Genomic DNA, 10,849 nt, shown 5'->3' with positions numbered 1-10,849 from the left:
GCTGACGCAACCGAAACAATTAGGTAATGCGTCCTAACACCAAAGAGAATACAGACCTCGTACACTAGATTCGAATTTACTGACTTGAGTGGGGTCAATAGCGTTTACCCATAGCTGTCGGAACTCCGAAACATTAGATCCATAGTTATCATGGTAACCAACTACAGATAGCGCTCTGCTGCAACCGATGGCGGCCGATTTTTTGGAGGTCATGTGCCGGAAGTGCGTAATCTCTTCGTTAGAAAACCGTCAATCGGAAAGCTCTGTCGATTCAAATCTAAGGTACGGAGTTCTGTGTTATCCATAGAAATCTCATAGGTAACTAGAATGCTGCCGTGTAACTGGCAAATGGCCCAAACGCCGTGGCAGACGAAGCCAGATCTCAGCCAATCAGAGCTCAAAGAGCGGTTCTGCAAAGAATTTAATGTCACCGGGGAGAATGACGTCCGCTATCTCCCGCTATAGTAACGGAACCAAGAAGGATTATTATCCTCCTTGGCGGAACCACTCTACGGCCTCTCATTGGCTGAAGGTTCAAGGCGAACTGGCGTCAAGCTCGGCCGTAGGCGGCAGCATTCTAGTTACCTATGAGATTTCTATGGTGTTATCTTTGTTAACAACTAATAATTTAAATAACGTTGAAAATTTGTCAAATGTCTAAATAAAATTTCTGCCAAAAATAAAATATGACTATTTTGAACATAAAATGTCTACCATTTTGGATCCAAGATGGCGGATGGGTGGACATCATAGATATAGGAAACTTATATAAAGGTCTAGATAAAATATTTCAAAGGGAGTGAATACGGAGGTGACACCTAGCAGAAACGCGTAATTTCTGCAGGCTATCCTTATAAGGCGCTATCTATCGGTAAGAAAGCTCGTGCTATCGTCGCGAGAGCCCTTGTCTCCTGCTTAAAAATGATACTTAAAGTCACCAACAGATGGTGTCTAAAGACTACCGCCTGCGGAAAGGTCAAGCACTTTGTACTAAAATGCTAAGAGAGCTCTTGCTCTTGGTCACGTGCCTTCCTCGGTGTCTGCTAGGTGTCAATTCCGTATTTTATGTTAGGCTTAGACACCCCGAAATTTATCTAGACCTTTATATACATTACTTATATCTATGGTGGGCATGCAAGATGAAAATAATATAATATATTTAGAGTAGATATGTGGAAATTTTCTTGCTTCGTCAAAAAGTGAAATATTCCTATGGAGATTTCGACTTATCTGCCCTACTATAACGCTAAAGAAAAATGTAACAAGTCACTCTTTCAGTGACATCTTTAGGACATTTCGAGGGGGTAGTACTGATTTTCGTAAAACAATCGGTGATAACCAGTGATTGCTCATAAGTTGTCAATGATTTCCAGTGATGGCTCATAAGTTTTCAATGATTTCCAGTGATTGCTCGTAAGTTTTCGATGATTTCCAGTGATTGCTCATACGTTTTTGGTGATTTCTAGTGATTGATCATAAGGTTTCGATGATTTCCAGTGATTGCTCACAAGTTTTCGATAATTTACAGTGATTGCTCATAAGTTTTCGATGATTTACAGTGATTGCTCATAAGTTTTCGATGATTTCTAGTGATGGCTCATATGTTTTCGATGATTTCCAGTGATTGCTCATAAGGTTTCGATGATTTCTAGTGATTGTTCATAAGGTTTCGATGATTTCCAGTGATTGCTCATAAGTTTTCGATGATTTCCAGTGATTGCTCATAAGTTTTCGATGATTTCCAGTGATCGCTCATAAGTTTTCGATTATTTCCAGTGATTGCTCATAGGTTTTCGATGATTTTCAGTGATTGCTCTTAAGTTTTCGATGATTTCCTGTGATTATTTTAAGTGAATTCCCGTGATTACCTATGATTTGAACACCTGATTACTTAAGTGACTACCCCTTCGGAACATTTATACCGAGTCAAGCAGACGAATTAAAAGCTTTAGTTCGATTTTGTAAATGTAGATGGCACTATATTTCCTATACTATGTTAAAATTTCAGAAGATGGCGCAGTGGTCGCTCTAACCTCAATAAATCCAAATTTCAAAATTTAATTACAAAATAATCGTGAAATATTTTTAAATAAAATAATAATTACATTCTTGGTTAACTTATAATATTTATGCTATTATGTAATTCAAATGATTTGTTACCAATTCAAAAGCAGCTACTAACATAATGATAATGTTAATCATAAATAAAATGTTTTTCGGATATTTTTCGGTGTAAGAATGATTTGAATATGATTATTCGGTTGTTTTAATTTCCTGACAAATTTAGGTCGAGATTATAACTCTCGTATGTTTCTGTAAGAAAGTAAGGTTAAAAGTAGTTCGTGTCGAAGTCAATAGATGGCGATATGTGCTCCGTGAGGGAGTAAGTTTTCGATAACTTCGCCTAAAAATGTGTTGAGTTGTTTCCAAAAGAAATGATGAAAATTTACGTACAAAATATTTATCTTTTCTAACAATGTTGCCAGCTAAGAATTCTTGCAAGAAATTTATTTTAAAACCAGAGCAAGATTTCTAACGTAAGTGAGGCACCACCACACCTCTTAAAATCCGGAGACAGGTGAGGGCGGTTCTTTTGACATCAGATATACGTAAGTATTTAGCCGCGTTTCATTGGTTCAAAACTCTCCGACCGAAAACCCCCTAAAGAGGGATTTACTTGGGAAAAAATATGGCGGATTAACTGTTATTTGAAAATGTGGAATACATTATTATTATATTATTATATAATATTACGTTACGTTACTTTTTTATAGCGTAGATTAATACTTATTTATTAAGAAATATATTAATTAATTAATTACTATTACATTAATAATATTATTGGTATTATTATCATAAGCATTGTATTTTATTTCAATTTGTAAATATCAGACTCTTTGTCAAACCAATTGACAATTTATGTACGAGTCTTCCCAAATTTTGGTTCCAAATTTCGTCAAAGAGAAGGCGGTAGTATTTCTGTGTCTCCACCCCCAAGAGTTCCAATATTTTCCGCTCCCTCCTGTGGCTTTTGCCATTTTTCGGCGCTGCTTAGTGGTTTGTTGCGCAGGTATTTTCTCAAATTGTTGGGGTTTTCGCTAAAGAACCGGTTTGAGGTTATAATCCCTTTAAGCATAATTTTTTTAACGTCTGGCGGAGTGAAATACGACGCCATCTGTGTTTCTTTTATTATGCAAGAATGAACATACAAATTTAATCGCAGGTGTTGAAATAAAATCATATTAATTATTTGAAATGTTTTAAATTATGTTATTTGAGATATTTTCACTTACCATTTCAATCAAATCTTTTTCGATAACTTAAAAGAATTCCCTAAGCCTTAGTCATTTTTTAATGTACTCATTCGTCGCCTGCTTTTTCAAATACCGGAACCCTCTTACCTTCTTTGAGTTGATTTAAATCAAAAAACACAACGAAGTCTATTTTTGACCTACTAGCCCCTGTAGAAGTGCTCCAACTGCGGAACACCGGTGCCCAGGGTGAAGCCACCCACCTAATCCTCTCAATTCCGTTTTCCATTTTTACTGATGGAGAATCACTTCGAATCCTTCTGTGACGTCATTAATTTAAGCCCCGTTCGAGAGACAAATGTTTTTTTCCGTAACAATAGGCAATTTTAGTAATCGTCCTCTGCGGTTTTAATTTTAAAGTTAGCTGAAAAGTGAATCGTAAAAACTTATGTTTATGAAAATAAAATGTTTTAGCTGTACTGGCAAGATTTGCTTTACTAGAATTAATAAAATACAAGGTTAGTATAAATCTGAAATTGCAGTTCGCAAAAGTATTCTCGGTAAATACAAACAAACTTATTAAAAAGAGGTGGATTATTTGACACATATTCGATTTATCGTTTAAAAAAACATTTTTATACAGTGAACTAACAATATCTTATTGATAATGATAATATTAAATTTATGACTACGTTTTGAAATATACTTTAAGCCATCTTATCTAAGTACTAAAATTTACTTTCTGGTTGCAAATATTAAATAAACACCAAATTAAATAATTAAATAGCATTTTTCACCCTATAATAAACAACTATGATAGCAGTGTTGCCAGACTCGAGTATTAGAAACTTGACCTTACACCTTTCTGTAATAATTTCTTTCGTAAAAGAACGTGAAGAAAACGAATATATTTTGTCAACTTAACGCAAGTTTTACATTATACGGCTAAATTCTTCTACATAAAATAGATAGACGAAGTCTCTAAAGGAAACACTATGACAGTTGAAATTAGGCTAAAATTGATATTGTAGGCAGCTACGTACGCTTTTTTACGTAAAATAGATTGCGAGAAAAAGGTAGGGAAAACGGGCGAGGAAAAAATCGTCCTTCTAAGCCTCGGCCGAAAGTAGATTTCGCTCTCGCGAATTTTTGAGAGGTTCCGAGGAGAGTGAGGCATGTTGGGCCACCAACGCTTCATTAAGCCGGATAATGAGAAAAAAGGAGGTCGACGCTACCGCCCTCTGGCGGGGCTCGAAATTGCCAAAAACTCCCACAACGGATCGGCCGCTGGAGGGAGCTAGAGAAGTAAGAAGCCTTTTCTTAGGAGCTGCCTTAATTTTTTGAAGCCTTCTTCGGACGACTAATAGGAAAAGCGACCCCTTTCTTACTTGTTCTAAAGATCAAAAGTTTGCCAGAACTTTCTGATCAAATCAATAGTTTTTCTAATTTGCAAAAAAAAATTCCCCACTTTTTTATCCCTGAAAATGGAGTTTCTTTTACGGTATATGTGTGTATAATATGTTAACTGAAGTACCCTAAATATTGAGGGGGGGGGGGGGTTGTGACGTCGATCGCTGAAATTATTTGGTCAGAGCTCTGGTAACACTGCCACCGACTTTCAGATTTAAGTGCTCTTTACTCGGCCTGTCGATCAAAAATGCTAAAATTATGAATTTATGAAAACATATTTTCCTGATTTAATATTAATAACTATAGTGAGATCGTTCTATATTTAGATATATTTATATACTTTTGGTCTCAGTTATTTCGTGTGATCGGGGCATTATTCAGAAAAACTGTAATAGGTAGAATCATAAGTCTATAATCACGTTCCATAAGTGAGTCAGTTAGTCAAAATAAATACTGATACGGTTTCGTGTGCAGTGGCATTTTACTTGAAAATTATAAAAAGTAGAATCATAAGTCTGTAAGTATGAATCCATAAGTGGGTCAGTTTGTAAAAATAAATACTGATACGGTTTCGTTTGGAGTGGCATTTTACTTGAAAATTATAAAAAGTAGAATCATAAGTCTATAACTATGACTCCATAAATTGGTTAGTTTGTAAAAATAAATACTGATACTTTTATGCGTAGAGTGACGTAGAATAATATCAAAAAAAACAGATAAGCGCCTCTAGCGGGGAAAATATGAGACTTAAAACCAAATTTTCACTTGTACGCGCTCACTATGACAACGAGGCAAATATCACTAAAAATGCGTGATCGTTTCGAAATTTTTTTCTCAGTGAATATTGAGCATGCGGGAGATAGGAAACTTGCACACTTATGGGAACAGTAATTATGGACTTATGGTAGAATGTATTAATTTTCAGTCTATATTAATATGTTATTTCTTTATTTTCATTTTAACTTTCTTAAATTTTATAATGTTTAGTCGATCTAAATTTCTCACATTTTTGTTCAAATGACCTCCTTTTAGAGGATTTGTAAATTGGTTATTATGTTTAAAGTAGAGTTGTTAATTTTCTAGAAAAATTAAATAACGAAATTTTTTTAAATTTTTTCTAAAATGTATCGACTTACGGAAAATTTTCGGCTAATTGGAAAAACAAAAAATTGAAACATATATTACTAAACTTTTCGGCAAATCAGAAAATAAAGAATTGAAACTTTTTTGTTCGAAAAAACGAAGTGAAAATGCCACGAAATTTAAATTTGCGAACAATATTAGGCTAATCATGGAATGAAAAAGTTTTCTTTCTTATATTCGGAAAAATACGGAATCTTTTCCGGAAAAAAGGCCTCGGTCGTTTCCGACTTACAACTCTAGTTTGAAGCCTTTCAAAAACATTAGAACCAAAATATAAATTGAGTTTCTTCAGAATATCATTTGGTATAAAAACTTAAAAAGACCTAAGCTGATAATAATATCTTAAAGGAAGTATGAACTCTATCGAAAAATCGCCGGCTAGGACTTTTTTAACTTGACTAGCGCCAATCAACCTTAGCTTCTGATAAATCTGATGCCAAATTTGTTGGTAAAATTTGTATTATATTGTTTTAAAAATTCATAACATATCGTTTGGAAAATTTGTATTATCGTTGGAAAAATTTGTATTATCGTTGGTAAAATTTGTATTATCGTTGGAAAAATTTGTATTATCGTTGGTAAAATTTGTATTATCGTTGGTAAAATTTATATTATCGTTGGTAAAATTTATATTATCATTGGTAAATTTCATATTACATCATTGGTAAAATTTACATTATAGTTGGTAAAATTTATTCCTGGTAAAATTCATATTATATCGTTGGCAAAATTCATATTTGGTCGCTGGTAAAATTTATATTATATCGTTGGCAAAACTCATATTTGGTCGTTGGTAAAATTTATATTATATAGTTTGTAAAATTCATAGTATATCATTAGGAAAATTTATGTTATCGTTGGTAAAATTTATATCATCATTGGTAAAATTTATATTATCGTTGGTAGAATTCATATTATATCATCATTGGTAAAATATATTATATCGTTGTTAAAAATATATTATATCGTTGTTAAAATATATTATATCGTTGTTAAAAATATATTATATCGTTGTTGAAAATATATTATATCGTTGTTAAAAATATATTATATCGTTGTTGAAAATATATTATATCGTTGTTAAAAATATATTATATCGTTGTTAAAAATTTATTATATCGTTGTTGAAAATATATTATATCGTTGTTAAAAATATATTACATCGTGGTTAAAAATATATTACATCGTTGTTAAAAATTTATTATATCGTTGTTGAAAATATATTATATCGTTGTTAAAAATATATTATATCGTTGTTAAAAATATATTATATCGTTGGTAAAATTCCAATATTATCGAAGGCAAATTCATCTTATATTGTTGGAAAAATTTACATTGTCATTTGTAAAATTCATATTAAATCGCGAGTAAAAATAACATTATATCGTGGGTAAAAATCATATTAAATCGCGAGTAAAAATAACATTATATCGTGGGTAAAAATCATATTAAATCGTTGGTAAAAATTCATATTAATATATTTTTTAACGAACACTTGGTCAAATTTCATTATTATATATTTATGTAAATGGCGACATTATAAAAGTTATTTTTGGTATAGCGAAATTTGTTAATATAATTCCCTAACATTGTGTAAATACTACCTTACGTAATTTTTACAGAAATATTCCCAAAATATTGACTAAGCCTAACAAGTACCGCGTGTTTGTCTTAAGAAACGTAAAGATTTAAAGAAATATTTTACCTTCGCATTATGTAATCCTTGCCTTAAACTACATATATTTTCTACGTGGTTAAAAAAGGTGTTTACGCGTAACCAATCAGCGTGAAATCAACCTATCAAAAAATGCGGCGAAAAGAAAAAACTCGCTTTGACTTTTGTCTATTCTTTTTGGGAGCATGATTTAAAAATTCTTCGCGAGTGCAGGCGTACACGGACTTTGTATATTTATCACAGCCAGCGTAGATATTTTTTCGGGGCATTTTTGAAAAGCCTTGATGAACTAAAAGATGACCTCCCCTATTCCGAAAGAGGCGATCTTACCCTAAAAGTAAAAAGCAAGAAAGGCCCTCCCCTCGAGTTTCTAGCGCATAATACGAGGTCTAAAAAAACTCGAGGCGGGCTCATGAGCGAACTGTATAAATTAAACTTCTCGCTGAGAACAGAAACACTTGAAAGGGACGCTTTCGCTTCAAAGAAGATTCCTGCACAATTTTCCCTCTATTTTTCTTCCATCCGTTGTTTTTAGCCTTTTTTGCCTTGTATTTTTACGTTTGGGGAAACTATTTCAATCGGTACTGTAGCCGTGGACCAAAACCGAGGGGTTAGCCGCTTTGAAAAAAATTGTACACCAGATTTTGTGATTTCCCAATATTTCCGATACTTCTTAAATATTTCCGATATTTCTCAAATATTTCCGATATTTCTCAAATATTTTTGATATTTCTCAAATATTTCCGATGTCTCTTTAATATTTCCGATATTTCTTAAATATTCCCGATATTTCTTAAATATTTCCGTTATTTCTTAAATATTTCCGTTATTTCTTAAATATTTCCGATATTTCTTAAATATTTCCGATATTTCTTAAATATTTCCGATATTTCTTAAATATTTCCGATATTTCTTAAATATTTCCGATATATTTTTTTTATATATTTCCGATGTTTTCAGATTTCCAGAATTATCAAGATTTCCAGAAATATCAAAATTATTTTCGTTTCTAATATTTCTAATGTATTTATCTAGCTTTCCAATATTTCTTTGAATTTCTCGAGATTTACAATATTTCTTTGAATTTCTCTAGATTTCCAATATTTCTTTGAATTTCTAGAGATTTCTTATACTTCTTTGGATTTCTCGTGATTTATAATATTTCTAATGTCTTTCTCTAGATTTCCAATATTTCTTTGAATTTCTCGAGATTTCCAATATTTCTTTGAATTTCTCTAGATTTACAATATTTCTTTGAATTTCTAGAGATTTCTTATACTTCTTTGGATTTCTCGTGATTTATAATATTTCTAATGTATTTCTCTAGATTTCCAATATTTCTTTGAATTTCTAGAGATTTCTTATACTTCTTTGGATTTCTCGTGATTTATAATATTTCTAATGTATTTCTCTAGATTTCCAATATTTCTTTGAATTTCTCGAGATTTCCAATATTTCTTTGAATTTCTCTAGATTTACAATATTTCTTTGAATTTCTAGAGATTTCTTATACTTCTTTGGATTTCTCGTGATTTATAATATTTCTAATGTATTTCTCTAGATTTCCAATATTTCTTTGAATTTTTCGAGATTTCCAATATTTCTTTGAATTTCTCTAGATTTCCAATATTTCTTTGAATTTCTAGAGATTTCTTATACTTCTTTGGATTTCTCGTGATTTATAATATTTCTAATGTATTTCTCTAGATTTCCAATATTTCTTTGAATTTTTCTAGATTTCCAATATTTCTTTGAATTTCTAGAGATTTCTTATACTTCTTTGGATTTCTCTAGATTTCTAATATTTCTCCTTTATTTCTAGATTTCCGTAAATAATTATTTCGATTTCTCACTATTTGTACAGCAGATCTCTGAAGTGCATGACTACCCCCTCCACCGAAACTTTAAGAAGACTCAAGTGGGGTAGGCAATTTTCGAAAATGTATTTGTGTATTCATAACTAGAGTCAGTGGGTGAAAATTCCCTTTCCCTATCTTGTGAAGACTCACCTCCCCTTCGTCATAACGTCGTCTGCTGGGTCGTCTTTACTCGCGCTGACTCGGGTTTCAGGGAAAGCGGCTTCACTGGGGCGTAAGTGATGAAGATTAACTTTCCCTACTGGCTCCCTCAAGTTTAAGGGAAGATGATGTTATGACGTTGAGGAAGTGAGTCATCACAAGATAGGTTGAAGGGAATTTTCACCAACTGACTTTTGTTTCAATTGATAATAAAGCTCTGTGGTACCTGAGCATATAACGTATAGTGCCATCTTCATTTAAAAATACGGACTATAGAGTATCTTAATTCGTTTGCTTTTACATTTTTAGTGTGGTTTTATTAATTAATTAATTCATTCATAATTAAAACTCGAAACGTATTTAGTTCTAGTTACTTTCATAAACGAAAAATCGTTTTTATCTTTCAGCAATTCATAATTATTAAAAAGTAGACGTATTTTTTCATTTTTCAGTAAGCTTTGGTTATTATCTTTCTAAATTTTAATAGTTAATCTTATATTCTTACGAATACAACAATTATTGTTATATATTATAATTATGATATTATATATTATATTATAATTATGATATTATATATTATATTATAATTATGATATTATATATTATATTATAATTATGATATTATATATTATATTATAATTATGATATTATATATTATATTATAATTATGATATTATATATTATATTATAATTATGATATTATATATTATATTATAATTATGATATTATATATTATATTATAATTATGATATTATATATTATATTATAATTATGATATTATATATTATATTATAATTATTATATTATATATTATATTATAATTATGATATTATATATTATATTATAATTATGATATTATATATTATATTATAATTATGATATTATATATTATATTATAATTATGATATTATATATTATATTATAATTATGATATTATATATTATATTATAATGATTATATGATATATTATATTATAATTATTATATTATATTATAATTATTTTATTATAATTATAATATTATAATTATTATAATATAATTATTATATTATAATTATTACATTATAGTTCTTATATTATAATTCTTATATAATTGTTATATGATAATTATTATATTAAAATTATTATATTATAATTCTTATATTATAATTGTTATATGATAATTATTATATTAAAATTATTATATTATAATTCTTATATTATAATTGTTATATGATAATTATTATATTATAATTATTATATTATAATTATAATCATTATTTTACCAATGAAATTAAGGGATTTCTTAACTTTTTTATGGTGGTTGACGAAACAGAATATCATAATAAAACTGCGAAGTTACTTTAGACTTCCC

The sequence above is a fragment of the Leiobunum rupestre genome, chromosome 11 (genome assembly GCF_980474605.1).
Source record: "Leiobunum rupestre chromosome 11, qqLeiRupe1.1.hap1, whole genome shotgun sequence".
Lineage (NCBI taxonomy): Eukaryota > Metazoa > Arthropoda > Arachnida > Opiliones > Sclerosomatidae > Leiobunum > Leiobunum rupestre.
The sequence above is the reverse complement of the archived record's forward strand: the minus strand, read 5'-3'. Positions refer to the sequence as shown.